The 14847-nt window shown below is 45.1% G+C and overlaps 1 non-coding gene across 1 annotated transcript; it reads right to left on the bottom strand.

Annotated features, from left to right (window-relative positions):
- Window positions 1-7418: 7418 nt before the first annotated feature.
- Window positions 7419-7527, bottom strand: LOC141422013 (U6 spliceosomal RNA). The gene has a single exon (XR_012446682.1). It is a non-coding gene; the product is annotated as a U6 spliceosomal RNA (small nuclear RNA).
- Window positions 7528-14847: the final 7320 nt, after the last annotated feature.

Here is a 14847-nt window from a genome sequence, read left to right as displayed (position 1 = left end):
AAAGTTCTATGCTCTGTTCTGTTAATGACTGTCCTGGCACATGGATCATGGGAAGTCTTGGACAAATGGTCTTGACTAATTTGACCTAGGAAACAAATGTACCACTTTGGGGGACTTTGTGCTTACATCACCTTCAATGGTAACTTCAAAAGAGCCTGGCAGAGAGCCCTGGCTTTCTGGAACTACATTTCAACAAGACAACTGGAGAGATAACTCAAGAAAATCTGAGTCCAGGCTCTGATCAGCCACAGACTAGCAGCATGACATGATTAGTTCCTAATGACCCCATCCCTGTGCCTCAGTTTCCTCATCTACCAAATAGGGGTGACACTCACACAGCTCACAGGGTTGCCTTGAAAATCAATTGTGCTCTTGGGTGCTCAGGCAGTGAAAACATCTTGAGAAAGGTCTTTAAGACTTATACAGAGGTAAGAAGTTATTAATAGCCTCATTATTATTCTTACCCAGAATGCCCAGGGAAAAGCAGCATGTAGCAGCCCCAGCCCCCGCACCCCACCCTTCCATACTATTTCTGTACCTGGAAAGCAGGTTCTTGGAGTGTTAGTCCTTGTTTTGCCACAGTGTGGGGAAGAAGAGGAATCTTGGGAAGATGGGCCTCCCTGACTCTGTGGCCTGCCCCTCCTTTATGGCTTTCACCAAACCCTTTGATTAGAAAGCATTACTGACAGGGGCACATGAGCCATCTGCAGGATTGTAGGTGGTACCTTCTCTCTGTCACCTCAGTTGATACTGTAGTGGTGCTGGCAAGGTGCTGGGGTGACCTCTCCCAGGGAGGTCTGGACAGGTCTCACTTTTGGATTAAATCTGGGGACAACCTGTCTCTCTGGGTATCTGTGATCCATCTTCTTTAGATCCACTGGATTCAGTCTTTGATCAGGCCCAGGAACACAAGCAAGCAGCTTTTAGTCCTCTTCTTTCTAGGGAAGAGTGAGCAGCTCAAGGTGACTCATCCTACTTCTCGTCCCACTGTTCTTTCCACAGTTCCACACTACCTGAAGCTCCCTATGCCTGGGGATGGAAAACTATAGACAGTTTTTCTCCTCTCCCACACCATCACTTCCCTGTCAGGCAAGTGTGTTGCTGACAAGTATCAGCTAGCCTATTCCAGTGAGCAGCAAAGAGAAGCAGGTGGCCCAGAGATGGGAGGAGGAATCCAGATGGGTAAGGTCTGACCCCATGTTCCATAAAGTCCTGCAGGCAACATATGGTCTGTCAGCCAACAGAGTCCCCAGAGTTTAAGTACTGTGGGCTCCCAGCAGAGGCCTGACTGCCTCAACCCTAGGCCTCATCTTTCAGCTTTCCCTGGTTCTAAACTAACCTGTGACCATCAGCCTGAGAGCACAATGGAGCTGAAGATGTGGGATCTTCACTGGCCATGGGAATAAACAAAGCCCCAGATAAACAAAGCCACATATAGAGGAAAGAAAGCCAGGACAATATATCTGGGGTCCAGGGAAGGCTAGACTCTGGACCAAGGTTTTAGCCTGAGGCTCTACTAGCCCTGTCCAGGTTTCTATCCATTGGAGAAAAGTAGCAGCAGCCATTGACAGTCTTGTGGGAATGGTCCATTAGCAGAGAGAAATGCAGACTGACTGTTGTGAGGAGGTCTCCTGACTCCCCACTTGGCCAGCCAGGGCAGCTTAGCTCCCCCTCCCCACTCGGCCAGGCAGGTCTGCTACTGCTGACTTAAAATGCTGCCCTCAATTCTATCTTTAGCACTGGCTGCTGGGAGCCTGAGTGACAGGCAGGGTGGGGGATTGTGCTGGGATGGGAAAAAAATTGCAGCTACTAGGTTTGCTGAGAAAGTGGCACTGACTGAAAGGAGCAGGGACCATGGATTTGTGCAGGTACAGAGCTCCATTGATGTTGGTTGGATAGATGAATTGATGAATACATCCATTCATGGACAGAGCAGAGGCCCTGAGAGCAGGGCCAACTAGTCCAAAGACCAAGACATAGACCCTGAAGGACTCTGCATGATCCCAAGCAAGTGACTTCCTACTCCTGGCCTCAGTTTCTTCATTTGTAAAAGGGGACTAGATTAAGTGGTTTTCAGGCTACCTCCATGGGTCACCATCACCACCTCCACTGTCACATCTCATCCTCACACTCTGCCCCCACAAAAAGGGGTATGCTAGGCTTGAGTTGGAAGGAAGGGAAGTGTTGGGTTGGCACAGCTTTCCTACCCCTTCCTTCAGGGCTTAGCCATTGTTATCAATCATGGATATTGATCTTCCTGAAAAGAATTCTGTTAGACAAGGATCCTGTGGCTTCAGAGTGTGACAACTGGGCTAAACAACTGTAAAGAATCTCTCAGAATCTGTGGCTTGATCACACACTGGAAAGGTTTGGATTACATGATTGCCACTAGGGGCAATTCTGAATTGACATGAGTTTTATTGAAGGCAGTAATAGTGAAGACCTCTGGATTATATCCTTCTTTTATCTCCACCAGAAACTCCTTCACACTCAGTAGGGGAGAATTCCTTGAGCCACATTGCCTGCAGAATACTTCCAATTATGGACTTTGGGTGTTGAGGTGGGTCTGTGTAATATAGTTATCTCACACTTTTCTCATTAATACTATTTCCTGGGCATGGTTCAAGCAGTAGAGCAACTGCCTAGCAAGCATAAAGCCCTGAGTACAAACCCCAGTACCACCAAAAATCCTATTTCCTTTTAGAAGCTTGAGATTCTCCCACCTTGTCCTCTCCAGCATAAGGGTGGTGTTTGGGGTTGGGGTGAGGAGTCAGATGGTAAAATAAGGGCTGAGCAGGGCAGTTCAAGCTGGTTGTGCTCCCACCCCACCTACCTTAGGAGGAAATCCAGTTCCCTTTTAGCTCCAGATGAGAGACTGTTCCTCAGAGAAGCAGGACCACTCAGACTTGGCCAAATGAAATCGCCTCTTGCAGTATGTGTGAAGAACAGCCAATCAACAGCTTCTCATCAGGACTGATATGAAAATCCCTCCTCTGAACAATAAAACACTGCAAGCTCCCATTGAACCAATTGCTTCTTCCAATAAAAGAGAGTAAAGTCCTTGAGGAGGGTGAAGAGGGGTTGAGGGGGAGCCTTTGCTGGGCAGTGCGTGTGTGTTTGGGAGAAAGGGGTGGAGGAAGGGGCTTACTGGAGATGATCTGAACCTCCAGCCAGACCTAGGGGAGTGACATCTGTGATGAAAGAGTCAGCAAGGAGACTTGAGGCAGGGACAGTTCAGAGAAAAGTGCCAGGAGAGCGAAGTGGAGTCAGTACCCATCCATCCTTCCTCTGTCCATCTGGAGGTGGTAGGAGCCCAGGGAACAGCAAAGCTTTTGTCTGAGGTTCCAAGGTGGAGATCTAATGGCCTAGCCTCCTGGGAAGCTGAATGTCACTCTGGAATGCTGACCAGGGAATGAGGTCACTGGCAAGTCAGGAAGGCCCTGTGGATAGGGAAGCCTGGCCCATGAGCTCTTCATCCTTCCTCTTGCAATGCCCTGAGAAGGGAATGGGCTGTGTTGGGACCTCGGGAAGTTATCTTATCCATTATGTTCCTCTCTTGTTTGACCCTGTCTACTTCGCTGGGATGTTCTAATGAAATCAGATTGCGATGTGAAGGCATTTCCTTTTAAATATTAGAACTGCTTCATGGGCTGGAGAGCTGGGATATAGTTGGCAAGGCTCTTCCTCCTGTTCTCCTCCTGCTCTCTTTCCTCACTCCAGTGAGACCCAGCGTGTCCCTCTCACCCTTCTGTGGACTTCCCTCCTCCTGCCCCCTTTCTCTCCACAGACTATGCTCTGGTCCAGCCTCCTTACTGAGCTCCCAATAAGGTGAAAGTTCCTATTTGGACCCTGTACACCAGCACCTGGTGGCAACTCATCCCACATGCCATGCCAGGGATCATTATTCTTCCTGCTTGGAAACCTGCTGTGCATTCAGTGAGTGCCCAACTTACTCACTGGCTGGACTGCTCCAACCACTAGTTCTGACATGGCCCCTCTGTTGCCAAACAGCTGCTTTTTCCTGCCTGCAAACCATCCCTTTACCCACTACCTTCAATGCCTTCCCTTTCTCTCTGCTAAAATAAGGAAATGTCCTGTGAATAACTGGTTATCTATTTCCTCCCCTCCAGGAAACCTTCTCCAAATAACCATGCAGCAGTCTTGCCTTCCCTTCACTGCAGCAGCTTGTAGACTAACATGATTGGCCTCTCTGTAATGTGTGCATATGTGAGTTCTGTGGGCTCTGGTAAGTCCTTCGAGGGTCATCCTTCCCAAAGCGAAACCTGCTGATTTCCCATGGTGAGATTGGCACAGGCTGCTAACCAGCTGGCGACCTCATTATGAAGGAAGATGATCAGATCAGGTTTGATGTCTGGGAAGAAGGGAGGACAGCATCAGGTGCAGAGGCTGCAGTGACCTTTTATGACAGGGAGACTTCCCAGAGCTTTTCAAAAAAACATGGCCACATGGTGTCCTCTTCTAACCCCACTCTATAGTCCTCATCACCTGTAAGCTGTGGCAGGGATTGCAGATGAGGTACATACATGCTCACCATTATCTAAAGGGCAGCTTGGATTGCTTGGGCTCCCTCAGCAATTGGGATAAGGAGTCCTGGTTACTACTTGTGTGCACAGATTCAGCTCAGCACATAGAGTGCCTTTAAATTCAGAGATGCTGGGCTGGGGATGTAGCTCAGAGGCAGAGTACATGCCTAACATGTGCAAGACCCTGGATTTAGTCCCCAGCACTGCAAGGCAAAGAAATGCAGAGATGCCAAGAACAGTGCATTTTTACTTCTCTTCTGGCAACAAAACCCAGAGTAATCTTTAGGTGCTTTCCAGCCCTATAATCTCTTTGTTTATTGTTTTGGTTGGAAGATGAAAATCCCTCCCTGCCAGCAATTAATTTACCAAAATAAACAAGATTTCTGCTTTTTGTGACAAAGACAGTCCCTGTATGCCAATCTTGGGCTGCCAGATTGCAGTTTCAAGTGGGTGCAGCCAGTGCAGCTACAACTTGCAGATGATTTATTGCAGAGGTTATAAGAAAAGGAGAAAATGCAGTCAAGAGGGAGCAGAGAAAAGTGTTGTCCAAGTGCCAGGTGTGGTGCCTCATGTCTGTATCATAGCTACTAGGGAAGTAGAGATCTAGATCAGAGAAGGTTCAAGGCCAGCCAGGGAAAAAAGTTAGCGAGAGGATATTTCAACAAAACAAATTTGGTGTTGGTGGTACCTGTCTGCCATCTCCAAACTTGCAGGAGGTATAGGTAGAAGGGTTGCAGAAAACGTGAGACCCTATTTGAAAAATAACTGGAGCCAAAAAGGGCTGGGGGCGTGGCTCAAATGATAGAGCAACTATCTTACAGTGCAAGGTCCTGAGCTAACCCTTGTACCACTACCAAAAAAAAGTGTTGTCCAGGAGTTCTTGTCCTCATCCCTAACTTCTCCAGCAACAAATTTCTGTGCCCTTGGCGCTCTGCCTCCCTGTTTTCATTGCAAATGATTTTTGTTTCTCCACTCTGTTCTATTTGGCTTATTTCCAGCCCTTTCCTGATGTGGGTGCAGCCTGGCTCTCTGCTTCCAAGCTGCATCACTGCCCATTGGCAACATGCAAGCATTTGCTATCCAGGATCCATGGCTCACTGCATTTTGATGGTGGGTCTGGTCCCTTCATCCAAGAGGGACTACTACTAGCTAGCTACTCACGAGACAGAGTTCAGGAGGATCGTGGTTCAAAGCCAACCTGGGCAAATAGTTTGAGAGACCCTATCTCAAAAAACCCTTCACAAAAATAGGGTTGGTGAAGTGGCTCAAGGTGAAGGCCCTGAGTTCAAGCCCCAGTACCACAAAAATAAATACATAAATAAGAGCAGGAATGGTTGATGGGACACAATCTAGAATTTTCCAGGCTGCAGGTTCATTCTCAGGAATTGGGAATGAATAGGGACACAGGCACATTAGGAAGGGAGCGGCAGGTGTGGATCTGAGATGCAGAACTGCTGAGAGAGGGCCAGGATGTGTTCAGGTAGGCAGAATACAGAGCGGAGGGTTTGGGGGTGGAAGCTCTGAGTGGCACCAGCTGGGGACCATTAGAGATGACGTTGGGGGAGTTAAAAGTAGCAGTGATTAAAAGTCTGAGAACATTGTCTCCTTCCTTGGAGCCTCTGCTGGGAATCAGCCCCTGTGATCACACTCCTATCACCAGCCGCTCCCCAAGGCTCAGTTCTTTAGTTTGTTAGGTAGATTAGGAGAGAAAGGACCCACCCATCCTCCTCCTCACACACCCCCTCTTCCAATTCCCAGCTTTCTTTGCCTGCTCTGAGAACTGTTGGTCCTTAATGGCTTTGCACTTTGGATAGCTATCTTTCCCAAGACAGTGAGCCAGGATTTTTGTTCAGGGTGTCAAGGTGTTCAAAACAAACACAGCAGCATGTTGAAGGGGCCCACAGTTGCTCCTGGGGTCAAGGTAAACACAGATAACAATGGAAACAAGCAGAGAAACTGGAGAATAATTTCCTTATAGGCAACCCAGGAAGTTTCATTCTCTCTGTTCTGTTTTTATCTTAATCTTGTTACTTCTCTATTGCCTCCCCCAGGATTCTGGCCAGGAATAGTTTGGACACAAAGCCCCATGGAGTCTCTTTATCTAGATTCTTTTCAGAGAGACAGTGAAGTGCCCCCAAGTGTCTGTGGAGGAATGGCTAGGCAGAGGAATTTTGGTAATATCTAATCAACAATTTAAGGAGCAGACTAAATGAATCGTTGGCTATGGACTCAATTCAACAACTGAATGCATGACTACTGTGCTAGGTCTTTCTTGTTCACAAAATGAACAAAAGTTTTGCCTCTAAAATGCCTACCCTCCATGAATTTTCTAATGTTTAAAAAAAGTTTTATTATCACATTACTGGGGATACATTATGACAATTACAAAAGTGCTTACAATATATCTTAGTTAAATCCACCCCCTCTATCATTCCCCTTTATCCCTCCATTCTCTACCTCCATTTATTTTTGTTTTTGTTTTTTGAGCTACTATGTAACCCAAGCTAGCCTTGAACTTGAGGTCCTCCTGCCACAGCCTCCCGAGTGCTGGGATTTACAGGCCTGTATCACCATGCCTGGCTTTTTTTTTTTTTTTTTTTGTGGGGCTGGGGATCAAACCTAGGGTTTTGGACATGCTAGACAAGTACTCCACCATTGAGATACATCCTCACCCACGCATTTCTAATATTATTTGATTTCTAAAACTTCAGTTTGTACAGAAGCCTTCAGAATATAGTACTTTGAGGTAGTAATACTTCTCAGACTTTCCCTTGATGACCCACTGAAACCATAGTATCAATGTCTTTAGAATTTCATGTGCATTTTTGTAATCATATGAAATTTACCTTCTACAATGTATCAGTATTGGTTTTATTTTTTATGGAATGCTTCACGAATTTGCGTGTCATCCTTGTGCAAGGACCATGCTAATCTTTTCTGTATCGTTCCAATTTTTTAGTATATGTGCTGCCGAAGTGAGCACCAGTATTGGTTTTAATATAAAACGAGCCTCCCTTCCTTAACCACCCACTCCTCAAAGACTAATGGTAACAATGAAGCAGCAGGAAAATGGGTTAATTCTATCCAGATTTTTTGTATCACTGACACATTATCTTACACCCAAGGGACACAAGCACCTTGAGCATCAGGGTTGTAGACATTCAATGTCTATTTACTGATGGTAAGCCAAAGAGGTATAAGACAGCAGGGCTTCTGGCTGACCTTGCCAAGCAGCTCTGGTCTTTTCCTACCTTGACCTTCTACTTTTTCAAGTCTCCTGGTTTGGGACATCCCTCTTCCAGTTTACCTTTTTCCTGTGCCTTTTGAAGGGGAGGCTCCGTTTGTTTCTGGTCCTGGTTTTTATGTTTGATACTGCTTTTGTTGTGTACACACAACCATTTAGGCCCAAGGCAAATAGTGACCAAAAAAAAGCTCATTTAATCATTTTATTTATTAATTATTGCAAAATTTTCATTGGTCACCTGCTCCGTACACTAAGAGCTGTACTATATAGACACCGGGGGTAATGTGATGAGCAAAACAGAAATTTTTTCCATCCCAATGGTGCTCATGAATTACCAGAAAAATCAAATAGTCATACCAGTACAAAATTTTGAATGGTGCCACGAAGGAAAACAATAGGGTGTTAGAAGAATATGTAGCCTACTACTTGGTCTGATCTGGGGAAGGTAGTCAGGAAAGCATTCCCCAAGGAAGAGAAAATTTAGCAAAAGTGCAGAAAGGAGGAGTGAAAGGGGGTAGGAGTGAAGACAAGTGTCCCTGGCATTGGGAACAGTGTGTATAAGAGTCCTGTGCCTGGAGAAAAGAACAGCCAACTTGAGGAACTGAAAGGTAGTTGGAGTACAGAGAAAGAAAGGAGAAATGGCATAAGATGGGTTAGAGAAAAGGTAGGGAGGTCAGAATTCTAAAATCCAAATAGATAATTATAGCCAAGTATATCCTGGGTTGCATAGCCAGGATATAAGCAAATGCCCATACTTGGTTCTAAAGCAAATTAAGTAGGAAGAGCATTAAGTGAAAACAAATTAGGTAAGCCTAGCAGTTCAGTAGGAGGTGAATTCACTTCTATAAATATTCCAAAAAATTTTAGAAGGCAAAGGATAGGAACATGTTTGTTGAGCGAGTAAGACTGGATGATGAACAAAGGTCTAGAGGCATGGCTCAAGCGGCCTAGCATACCAAGGAGTATAGTGGGAGATGTAGATGTTTCTTTTCCAGTCATGTTCCAAGCTCTTGGTCTCCAGAGCAAATCACCCACAGTGCTCTTCTTTCTTGTTGCTATGGCATTCTGTACCATGTGACTATCCTGGCATCAGCCCACTGTATCCCAGTTGGTTGGCTGCTAGCCTTTTTCTATTAGACTTTGAGCTCCTTGAAGGCAGGGACAGTGCTTTGCTTGGTTTTTCATCCCTAGAACCCAGCACAATATGTGGCACATAAAAGACAGTAAGTGTTGCTTTGAAGAAATGCACACTGTCCTGTCTGTATTAACTCAACTAGAGGCCATATTGATCAGGAGAGTACAGTTGCCTAAGCCTTGAATGTCCTCAGGACTAGCACTTCACAAGTATCAGCAGCATAATAGGTCTATTTTACAACAAAGAAAAACCTACCTAGTCAATCTTAACCCTATTCTTATGAAGATCAAATTGAGAACCACGATTTTCCTTTTCTTCTTTTGTGGGCTGAGTTTGAACTCAGGGCTTGAAGACTGCAAAGGAGGCACTCTACTGCTTGAGCCACACCTCCAGACCATTTTACTCTGGTTATTTTTGAGAGATGGGCTGGCCTCAAACTACAATCCTCCCAATCTCAGTCTATCAAGTATCTAGGATTATAGGTATGAACCACTGGCACCCACCTATGTTTTTTGTTTTTCTTGTGGGTTTTGGGTTTCTGTAGATGTGCTCATCAGTTAATAGGACCTAAGTAGGCAAATCCAAGGGATTAATTTTGAGTCTTTTGCACTCCCTTTGTACTGCCAAACTACACAAGCACACCCATCCTTTTCTTTTATCCATGCATCACTTCTATGAGGCATTTAACCTCATAATGATTCACCCAAGCTCACATGCCTCTTCCAAGCTCTATTTCTTAACCTCAGCACTCTCCCTGTTGCCTACCTTGAAAGGAGATGGTTCTCAGCTGATACAGTCTGGAGATGTTCCATAGCTCTTTGGGCTTTGTTCCTGCTAAGCTAAGCACTGGCGAGCTCTGGTGGGAAGCCAAGGGGGCTCAACCAGGGGCTGCAGATGTTCAGTGTACCAGAGGGAAAAAGAGTTGGGAATGTGATACAACTTGCATCTGTGGAGCCAGGAGTCAATGCTGGTGACCCAGGCAGAAGCAAAAGAGAAGGAAAGGCTTGCTGAATGGCAGACAGACAACAGCCAGGAGAGGAGGGGGACCCAGAGCCTGCAGGCTGAAGATGAGCTAGTATTGTCAATGAGTCCTAGACTCAGATAACAGCTGGTTTCTAGAAGATGTGAGCCTTGGTCCTGCTATAGAGCTGCTCAAACCAACTGCTACTTTTCTCTGCCCTTTGGAGCAAAGCTGCTCCAGGGTTAAATGATTAGATTCAAAACCCAAGGAAAAGTGGCCTTTTCCCCCTATTAATGAAATTCAGGCATACACCTGTAATCCAAGCACTCAACAGGCTGAAGTGGGAGGATTGCAAAATCAAGGCCAGCCTGGGCTACAAAAAAAAGGAAAGAAATTCATTAAATAATTGCTTACAGCTGAAGTTCTAGGCACTTACTCAAAGATGAAAGGATAGTCTATTCTCAAGCTGTTTACAGTCTAGTAGGAAGGTAAGTTGGCATACAAACACTGAAAAAGAATGTGGTTAAGTGTCATAAAGACGGGATTAGGCTTTGATTTAATGAAGGCAAAGCAGAGTGGGGCATCAGGAAGGCCATCAGTCTTGAATGGTGCCTGGAATTAAATCTGGAAGGCAAATGCCTATGATTCTTGGCCACTGAGCAGTTTCCATGGCTGCAACTGTCCTTTCTTATCTAGGATAATAATAATACTAACGACCTTTCTCAGGGTACTTACTACTTCATGTTGTCATTAGAACTATCTCCTCACCCCCACCTCAGTGGGTGTTCTTATCAGCCTGTTTTACAGCTGAGGAAATTGAGACCTTAAGAGGTTAAGCAACTTATTCAAAGTCAATCAGCTGGAAAAAGTTGGAGGTGAGATATAATAGCAACTAAAATTAAATCTATAAATAACTGCTGCTTTCCGAAGTGAAACCCTTCCCATAGATTCTGGGGAAATGCTCACTGGTCCTATGGAGCAGGCCAAATTCTGATGGCTTCTGTCTCTCTGGTGCCAGTTCCTAGGCTGTAAAGCACCTTGGGAGGGGCTGAGGCCAACAACCTCCAGGCAGGAGAAGGCCAGACTTCCAGAGAATTAGGCAGAAGTTTCCTGAGCCAAACTGGAGATAGTCTCTCAATCAAATATGTTGGCCTTAGTCTTGGTCCTAAGCCCCTCTGGACATGCATGGATTTTCCTTCCCTCACAGGTCTGCCTGCCTGAGGTTTGCAAACTTCCCTTCATGTATTAAGTGGATCATAAGCAGTTAGTCCTGACAGAGGCTTTGGAAACCACCTAGCCCAGTCCCTTTAATGTACAAATTACACCTTAACAGTAGTTAATAGCAGAGCCACTAGGATGGTGTCTCTTTGTTTCAGTTAAGGATGGTCTCACCACTAAATGCTGATTTCAGTTATTTCCCTTGATTGCAAAACACAGAAAAGAATCTCACAGCTGTCAGCACTAGTGGCTCATGCCACCTAGCTACTCAGGAGGCAGAGATCAGGAGGAACATAGTTCAAAGCCAGCCTGGGCAAATAACTCATGAGTGGCTCAAGGTGTAGGCCTTGAGTTCAAACCCCAGTACCAAAAAAAAAAAACCACCCAGAATATCTCACAACCATTGTATATGTACATTGAGATCTCAACTCTAGGTTTTCATATTTTGATCCACCTACAATGCCCCCTTTTGCGGCAGAGGATGAGGGTGGGTGGGGGTGTAAGAGCAGAGTAGTCTATTCCTCTAATGCTGAGAAGAGACTGCTGCTGCTGCTGGTCTGCCCTTCTGCTTTCTGATCTTGTACACCCAGCATCTCTGCCATGTTCAAGGCCAGGAACCATTGTTTTCTCTGCCAAGTTCCTTATTGTCCTGACCAGCTGGCAGTCAGAGCGAAGCTGATTCTTTCACCTGTTGGCTGCTTATCCAGGACACATGATTTATGGACAGGGGCCTTCCAAACAGAGCCAAGACTTTCCCTCTCGGAGGCCCTGCAGAGGAGGGTAGCAGTGCTGACATGCTAAATGTGCTCCACAATCTCATACTCTTACTGTCCATTTGGAACAACAAGCATCTGTCCTTGGTGACCACCTTGGAGCAATGAGCAGACAGGTGGAAAATGCCTGCAGAAAGTGGAAGAAGATACTCATGGAGCTGGCCAGGCCCACTCATGCACATTAATCACTCTCTTCTGGGACCTTGCCACCTATGCAGCCCAGCTCCTGGGCTCCCCCTGTCCCTACTGTTTTTTAGCAACCAAATCCCTGGTCTGGAGAACATAGTAGGTTCCCATAGCAATGGACCTTTCAGCTATCTCCATGGCAACCAACACCCAGACCATTTAGTTGCTAGTCAACTGACAGCTGTAAGTGAATTCAGTTTACAAGCTGTGGGTTAGACCCTGGGATCTTCTCCAGAGAAAAAGATACAACCACCCCTAATGACTTAACTCCTCTAAACACATTTAGTCAACATCTGTACAGATCCAGAGCCAATTTCACCTTGGTTATAACCACACTGTCCCTCTATCCCATTCCCAGCACATATAGGCAAATAACTCATCTGAGTATCCCAGACCTTTAAGTAAGACACACCAAAAATCTCTATTCCAGGTTCTGTCTCCTTACTAGAGGGCCCTCGGGGAAAGCACTTGTTTCATGTGACTCTCACCTTGATGACTTTCTCATATATAGCTCTCTGCTGATGGGCTTCCTGTGTACCATGACCTTGTCCCACACCAACCCATTATTGAAGCATTATTTGTTTTTTTGGATTATCTGAAGTGAATGGTTAATCCAAGATCATCCTTTCTTAGTTGACCTGCCTATTTCAAATCACCTTTCCTGTGCCTGGGGGTGTTCTCAGAGACCAGTCAGCTTTATCACCCTTTGCAAAGCATAATAGAGATCACTCTCTTAAAAAAAAAAAAAGGCTTTTAAAACCAAGCATACAGAACTTGAAATTACTCCATGCTTGTTGGTTTTTATTAGCATGAACATCAAACTAAATACCAGCCCTCATGCTTCACCTTCTCCCAAACTGGGGATCTGAGGTGTTGAGTTCCCTTTACTGGCTATGCAGTGGTGCTTCTCTCTCTCTCTCTCTCTCTCTCTCTCTGGTAAACTACTGGAGACTGAGATTTGTCTGCCTTAAATTCATGTAAGTGAAGAAAAGGGCCTAAGTTTCCAAGGCATGCTCAGAGGAATAAAAAAGCCTGAGACCGATGTTGGAAAGAGTATGACCCTCTTTGTATACCTAGGATTCAGTGCTTCTCAATGTTAATGACTGTAAACCTTCTGTAGAATTCGACCTTTCAAACTAATCCACCCCCCACAGGAGCCTTACTTAGCTCCTAGGCACAGGCTCTGCGCAGCCTCCTGATGGCTGGTAGGTAAATATTCCCAAGCTACTGGGTTCCCCTTCTGTTCTGATGGAAGCTGAGCTGCTTTTGTCTTTTTTTTTTTTTTAAACATACAAGGGCAGAGGGGTATGCCATGCAGGGTTTGTAGGTGTTAACCTCAATGTGGCTAAAAAACATGAGGGAGCCAGCAAACACATATGAGAACTGAGCTCTTCTAGGCCCCTCAGAAAGTTCCTGTTCACAGAAGACAGTCTTGCTTTTCTGAGACACAGCACTGCACATCAGATTGTACCTCCTGATTCCCCTGCTATTTCTAGACAAAGAACAGTGTGTCCTAGAACAATAGCTAACATCAACAGTGCATACTACACATGCCATGGGTCATTTAAGGTTTCACGTGCCTCATTTCATTTAATCTCGACAGCCCTATATTACTGTCCCTATTAACAGGTAAGTAAACTGAAGCACAGGGAGACAAAGTGATTTAAAGCTCACAATGGGTAGTACTATTAATTGGTGGAGCCAGGATTCAAGCACAGGCAGTTTGAAGCCAGAACCCTCAGCAGAGAATCACTTTTGGAATTCACACAATTCTGATACAGAGTAGGCTCCTCAATGTGACAGGATACACGAAAGATATGAGCTAAACAGTACAGTGGTTGAATGGCTGTAAGTAGCCATTAACTAACAAAGCTTGGCAGTTAGTAACTTCATTCCTAACCCACTGCTGTCCCCTGGTGGTTTTCCTGCAAAACTCAGCTAAAGAAATCCAAGGAACTGGGTGTGGTGGTGAATGTCTTAATCCCAGAACTTGCAGATGAAGATCTCAAGTTTGAGGACAGCCTGGGCTACATAGTGATTTCCAAGACAGCCTGGGCTACAGGCCAAGACCCTGTCCCAAAAAAAACACAAAAAAGAAATCCATGATCTAGTGAAATTACTGGCATGAAAAGAAATGCCAAAAGCCAAATGAATTATTTGTTCATAGTTTGTCAAAACTCACCTGATAAAAGTTTTCTCCTTTTTGCCCCAACCTAACAAGATTGCCCTCCAATGTCCTCATTACTCAAGTATGAATAGGGTTGTAACCCCTGTGCCACCTGTACCCTATGATTATACTTGTTCCTTTGAGTAGGTAACTCCAAGATTTAACTAATTGAACCAGTACTAGCTACAACACCACATTTCATTTTCAAGATCCTAGGTTTTCTTCATCATGGCAATGGTTCCTCAGAGATCACCATACCTCACCCTCTCAGGTGTTATTATTCACTAGGTAATGTTTGATATTTGTTTTCACTGCTTCTTTCAAGCATGTTTCATGGTTTAAGATTGTGCAAAAGAAAGCAAAACAATGTCACTTTGTATAAAAGATAGAGGTCTACCTGAACAAAAAGGAAGCCTCTGAGAATCATGTCTTCTCTGGAGAAATGGAACTGCCTGCCTTCCATGGATCTAGAAGAACGTACTATCTGAAAGAAGCAGGTGACCACAGTTCAAATGCAGAAGGCAAGAATGACAAGTTTATTTATTCAAAGGTTCATTTCCAGCTGCAAAAAAAGGACAATGTTGTTGAAAAAAAAAAAAAAAAAAAACCCACCAAAATC

This window comes from Castor canadensis, chromosome 3 (assembly GCF_047511655.1).
Source record: "Castor canadensis chromosome 3, mCasCan1.hap1v2, whole genome shotgun sequence".
Classification (NCBI taxonomy): Eukaryota; Metazoa; Chordata; class Mammalia; order Rodentia; family Castoridae; genus Castor; species Castor canadensis.
Note: the sequence above shows the minus strand (reverse complement) of the source record. Positions and strands in the feature narration are given on the sequence as shown.